The sequence below is a fragment of the Prunus avium genome, chromosome 6, assembly GCF_965620075.1.
Source record: "Prunus avium chromosome 6, drPruAviu1.hap1.1, whole genome shotgun sequence".
Taxonomy (NCBI): domain Eukaryota; kingdom Viridiplantae; phylum Streptophyta; class Magnoliopsida; order Rosales; family Rosaceae; genus Prunus; species Prunus avium.
Window position 1 is genome coordinate 24,637,679 of NC_142289.1, and position 6,553 is coordinate 24,644,231.

The 6,553-nt window shown below is 36.7% G+C and overlaps 1 pseudogene across 1 annotated transcript; it reads right to left on the reverse strand.

The window, feature by feature from the left end:
- Window positions 1-5,911, reverse strand: LOC110768558 (putative LRR receptor-like serine/threonine-protein kinase At1g05700; annotated as a pseudogene). The gene is made up of 13 exons (XR_015836319.1): window positions 5,801-5,911; window positions 5,156-5,693; window positions 4,556-5,040; window positions 4,292-4,430; window positions 4,129-4,200; window positions 3,970-4,041; window positions 3,808-3,888; window positions 1,943-2,103; window positions 1,608-1,834; window positions 1,385-1,511; window positions 1,183-1,245; window positions 892-1,080; window positions 1-702 (listed from the first exon to the last, which is right to left on the reverse strand). The product of XR_015836319.1 is annotated as a putative LRR receptor-like serine/threonine-protein kinase At1g05700 (transcript).
- Between the last annotated feature and the right edge of the window lie 642 nt (window positions 5,912-6,553).

The window sequence follows — 6,553 nt, forward strand, 5'->3', positions numbered from 1 at the left end:
TTGAAAACTTTGGATACAGGGCCTAATATTTATGATAATATGACCTTAAGTTAATACAAGAACAGAGTTCAAACAAGAGGCCAAATTCATGGACTTGAACAACATCCAAGAAAAATGGAAGATTACAAACTTGGGAGATGACCCTAACATCTGTGATGACAAGAACTTAAATCAATACTAGGAAGTCTAGGACAGAGCCAAAACAAGAGCCCAAATTCATGCTTCTTTTCATGATTAGCTACAAAGGCACAATGGAACTCAAGCAGAAGCATTATGTACTAGTACCAGTACTACCTCACGGAAGGAGTTAGCCTAACGATCGAATTGTCAGCCATTAACTCATTGAAATTATTGAATTCAGCTACATGGCTATGATTTGTTCGAGCACATTCTGTTGCCAAACACTCCTTCAAATCCACCGCTACTTGGCTCATGCTTGGCCTCTTGATGGCATTTATGGATACACATGCCATTGCTATTTCCACAGCTTTCCAGACGGAGTTGGTATTGAAATTTCCCTCTAACCTCGGATCGACGATGCTGTTAATGTCTCCATTAGCAAGCATGAAACCAACCCATTGACTTATGTGAATTCTCTCATGCGTCCTCGTTAAAACCGGTCTGCTTGTGATAATCTCCAACAGCACAACCCCAAAGCTATAAACGTCACTTTTCTCATTTAACCTGTTTGATAGGTAGAACCTGCAAGCCAAACCATACATGGAACTCATCAGATCACATTTTCTGATGCAAAGGACTTTGCTAAAATGTCCACCTCTTTCCTAATTCTTCTTGCTCTTTTAGTTAATTTGTGTTTGCTTCCCAGACTACTTGTGAATTTAAGTACCAGTAAAGATGATAATGGGAAAATTAAAAGTGTGAAATACTTACTCAGGATCAAGGTAACCAGGAGTGCCAGCAAGAAGGCTGGAAGCACGAGTTCCATCATTTGTAGGGAAATTTCTAGACAGGCCAAAATCAGATATTTTGGCTTGGAAATTTCATTCAGCAAGATGTTGGTTGATTTCACATCTCTGTGCATTATAGGCGGCTTACAACCACAATGCAGATACTCCAATCCTGCATTTTAAAATTCTTACATCACTCACACAAAACTTCAAACAAATAAAAGAGATTCTTGCTAAAAAAAGGATCATTAAAATCATTTTATTAGTTGCAGACCTTGTGCAGCATCTGTTGCTATTCGAAGTCTATCTTCCCAAGTCAAGATACTTGATCTGCTATCTGCATCCATAAGAAGAACGGAAGAGCGTAAGCCTTGTTTCTTTCTGTCTTAACTTACAAAGGAGCCCTAATCATATGGTGGTGCAAGAATTAAGTTACAGAGTTCCCAAAAATTTGGAAGTACTACTTGCAGCCAAACCTGAAAGATGGTTCAATAAGTTTCCGTTGGCCATATACTCGTAGACAAGCCCTACGTTGATTTCGTCATTGCAATATCCAACAAGGCTTGTCAAGTTTTTATGATGAACTCTCATAAGAAGATTAACCTGCAATTTAAGAGGCCACAAATAAACACATGTCAATTCATCACATAAGATTGAGCTCAAGACATTGTGTTAGTTTATTTAATTTGACAAACATGCCTCTGCATGAAATTGTTGGAACCCTTGAACAGACGATGCTGAAAGCATCTTTATAGCTACTCGAGTATGGTCCATGTAGCCATGATAAACGGTTCCAAATCCACCTTTGCCAAGAACCCTCTCAAAGTTGTTGGTCATCTTTAGTATCTCAGAATATGTAAACTGTCGCTTTGTTGATTCTAATGACCCATACTGAGGGCTGGCTTTTTCATCTATGACATCTCCTCCTAAGAACATGACAAGTTTAATGAGCATGTATCGTATACAACCAAAGCCTTCAGTCTTCATCATTTATTGCCGAAAGAAATTAATTTAACAAATATTGGAAGTCTTACCCTCTTGCCTATTCCTTTTGAGGCTCCACCACCAGATAGCTACTGCAACTAACAAGAGGATGGAAATTCCAGCGGTTGGCACTACTATGGGAATAATGAAATTGTGCTTCTTCTTTAATTTGCAAGAACCATGCCGAGATAGATGTGGATTATCGCACAAACTGAGATCAAATGGTTGGAAATTGCAGTTAGATTTGATAAATTCTAATGACTGATTTTATAAAATATATACGTTATATAACTCTCAATAATCAAATTCTAAGGAAATACCTGATAATTATAGAGTGCTGCTAAATGAACCCTAAAATTAACTGAGTACACCCTATGATCTAAGTGCACCCTAATATTTAAATTAAAATGTAAAATTAACTAAGTACACTCTATTTAACTACCAAAAATACCCATAGTACACCCTAATACACTCTATCTTGCCAAAAAAAAAAAAAAAAACCAACAACATTCATCGATCTCCCTATGATCCCTTTTTCTCCATGCTTTGATTCTCAAAAATTTTAACTGTACAATCTGGACAATATTGTTCCTTTTGATATATCCTAAATCTAACTAATGATACAAAAACGTTCTCATAATTTTTTATTTATTTAATGAATCCAATATCTAAAACCAAAAAACAACTCTGATTGCCTTCTTAGTCAGGGGTTGACAAGGTTAGGCTATCTGTAGTCTCTGTCTTTTTTTCAATGAAATCTTTGATTCATGACCACCCAAAAAAAAAAAAAACTGATTGCCTTGCTTGCTGATATAAGCCCCAATATGATTGGTGTGGCTACTTTTGAGGAGGGAAATTGGAGAAAACAAGTTTTTACAAGGAGCTTCAAATATTTTAGGGAATTTTCTGAATTGAAAGATGAGAAAAATGAAAAAATTATAAGTTTGGAGAAGAAGAGTGATTGAAAGGAGAAGAGGCTCTGCTAGGCTTGGTTTTGAGAGATAAAAGAGTTCGGCTGTCCAAATGCTAAGATGGAGAAGAAGAAAAGTGTAGGGAAAAATATGTGGTGTCATGTTTTAGATGGTTTTTAAAAAGTGCTGCTAAACGAACCCTAAAATTAACTGAGGACACCCTATGATCTAAGTACACCCTAAAAATATGTGGTGTCATGTTTCACAATTCAATATATCCTTTTTAGTCATTTTATATTAGGGTAAATTAGTAATCCAAAAAATACTTTGATAGTAGGGTGTACTTAGTTAATTTTAGGGTTCGTTTAGCAGCACTCTAATTATATAACTTTGGATTCTAAGGATATTTGAAAATTAAAATAGAAACACTTATGGTATGTTAATAGAAAATTAAAAGGACAAACTACTTAGGGTCATTTTCAAATTCATACCCACCTTTGGGGACATTTACAAGTACATACTCAAAGTCAAGGAACCTACAAATTTCCCCCTCCGTTACACAAACCGTTATTAAGTCTGTTAAATGCTGATATGTCAAACATAGGCCCCATTTTTAGTGACATGGAACTCCAGATGGACAAACAAATAATAAAAAATTCTTTACTTTTTAAAAATTAAAAAGAAAAAGAAAAAAAATCTCTCCTTTCCTCCCACCAAGCGCCGCCATCAGCAACACACCCCTTCCAACCACCATTGAAGCCACCCCGATCCAAACCCCACGCCACTCAAACCCCCACAACAGCAACCAAATAGCTTGGGGGCTCTTTGCCGTGACTTTGAGTATGTACTTGTAAAGTCCCCAAAGGTGGGTATATGAACTTGAAAATGACTGTATAGTTTGGGAGGATCTTTTGTAATTTGTCCAAATTAAAATAGAAAAGACTCAATTTTAGGGTGAGCGAAACACTGAATTTGAAGGGCATGATTTACTAACAAAGGCATACCTTAATAACAGAAAACCATTATTCTTTCTTTCAATCAGTCCTACCGGAACCAAGCCTGTGAACTTGTTTTTCTCCAAGTTTCTGCAAAGATAAAATCTATCACGGTGCTTTATAACAAATTAAGCATTTACAGTACTTTAGACATATAACCAAATAACTTACAGCACAGTCAAATTCTGGAATTTGGACAAAAATTCTGGAATTGGTCCTGTTAAGTTGTTGTTTGATAGATCCCTGAAATCATGAGCAGCTCAATTCATTTACATTAAACGGAATTGTCTACCTTCTCATTACATTAGCAAATGCAGTACGACCACTTACAAAGACTGTATCATTGTGAGATTGGATATAGAAGCAGCTATCTCCCCTGTTAAGCCACTCGAGGACAAGTTCCTGATTGTATGTTTTGTAACTTCACTAGTGAACACATGAGGTACAATTAACTCAAATCAGAAGAAGTTTGTTTGAAGTTACATATACTTACAAGGATATGATTCTTGGTGACTCAAATTCTTGATAGTTACACTTTACTCCTTGCCAAACGTAATCTTGAGGGGCACATGGATCTCCTTGCCAATTTCTTTTAATATTATAAGTTGACTTGATCGATGCGATTGTGTCAACTAATATTTTCACACGCAAACAGAAGATTTCATCAGAAGAATTCATATGTATACTTCCATACTGGTAAGGTACTAAACGAGAGGAAGCCACTTGTGTAAGGAAGAACTAATTAGTTAGTGGTTACCATCTTCTTGGTTTGTTTCTGCTTCTACAAAATGTTTAACCAAATAAATCTCGAAAGCATTGAGGATAGGTGGAAGGGTAGAGTTCTCAGCCCTGACGATTGAAATGTTAGCAGATAGTGCATTAGTACTCCAAGCCCCCTTGCTTTCAATGACATATGAGGTCAAGTAAGGAGGAGCGAATGGCTCTAAAGTGCGGTGTCCGTTCCTGATAATATATTGCAGTCTAGATTGGTTGAGTTGGAGCCTCTCAACTTCTGCAAAATGCAGGTAACTGTAATATTCTGCATTTTTGTCAGGCAACGAGAAAACAATACTCAAGGAATCACTTGGATTTTTTGGCGTTGAAGCAGTACTCATAACAACTGATGGTAGTTGGTACTGTTCTACAGATTCAGAGTTGATGGTGGATGAGGTGTTTAATTGTGTCCAATCATCGAGGTCATTATAGGCATACCAGAATCGATCAAGAATATCAAGTGGATACCTAATTAAAGCCAACGTTCTATCAGAATATAATCAAAATTAAAAGTTTCAAGGATTGCAAACACACACACACACACACATATATAAAATTCATTGTTAGCTAGGAGACGACTCACCTGTATCCTCTCCTATTAGGTCTTTGGCCCGTGTCATACCGGGAGACAAGTGCCAACGACCCTGTTTTCGTTGGATAAGATGCATTAGGTAAAGGCCTGAGTTCTAGAGCAGATATAAATGGAACCCCAGAGCCTGTGTTCACCAAACAAACATGTATATAGTTTCGGAGTGGGACATATATGAGCTCTTTGTCCGTGGATACGGAGGTTTCAAGACTAACAGTATCCCACAAATTAGGTCCAAGGTGCAGTTCAAATTCTGGTATCTTATTTTGGCCATCATAATTCCCATATAAAAAGCTTGCTCGGATCAAATATTTGTTGCCGCTTGTAACATTTATCTCGTAGCAATTCCTGGTTCCTTCGGGGAAGCTCCTAACAGACCCGTATGGCTGTTGATAGTTACCTGTGTAAGTAGGTAACAGGGATTTACTTGCACCGGTGTCTATGAAGGTTGCGTCAGAAATGTAGTTAATGCCAGTTTTCTTTTCAGAATAACCTGAATCTGTCTGGAGGCCGCAATCTATGCTAATGAACCCTGAGATATATAAACACATATATGTAAAAAAGAGAGGTATATATCTTAGCTATATACTATGCTACCAAAATTAAAGATTTATTTTTTCTTGCTGCTGATATTTATACCTGATTGATCATCTTGGGAATGAACAAGTAGGGTCAGATTAAGAGCGAAACCAGCAAGCAGAAAGAGGAGTTGCTTGGATGTCCACGACATGACTACAAGGGAAGCAAAGACACAAATTTAAGTAGGTATTTTGTGTTGAATTAATGGATATCATTTTATATATAGAAGTAATTAACATTGCTCCGCAGACGTAGCGAGTCAAAAAGCGGTTTTCTAAAACAGAGAGGATGACTTTGATTTTTCCCCATTTACAGACTTTGACCCATTGACCACTGGTACAGCGAGAAGAAAGTGAAGTCAATGTTGTTGCATGTGCATGATTTAATTGGGTTGAAAACATATGGGGAGACTTGAAAGACCATATATATGTTGAAGTGAGTCTCCTAATTAATCAAGGAGATTTATTTCCTTGATTAATTAGGGGATTTACTTTCCTATTTTATAGATTTATTTCCTTTGGTTAATTAAGGGATTTACTTTCCTATTTTATATAGTTGTCAAATCATTGTATAATTAGGAGATATTTTCCTAATCCTTTACTAGATCTAATTCCTTATAAAGCACTCATGTAAACTCTTATATATACCTCCTTATGGAGAAGAATAAAATAAGAACCTAACATATTCAAACCCAAATATCATATTTTAGCATGGTATCAGAGCAATCGATCCTCGGTTGTCTCTAAATTCTCATATCAAAATTTCTCCTCCCCTCCTCTTCAAGGGGGGGAGGGGGAATGAAAAAGGATCTGT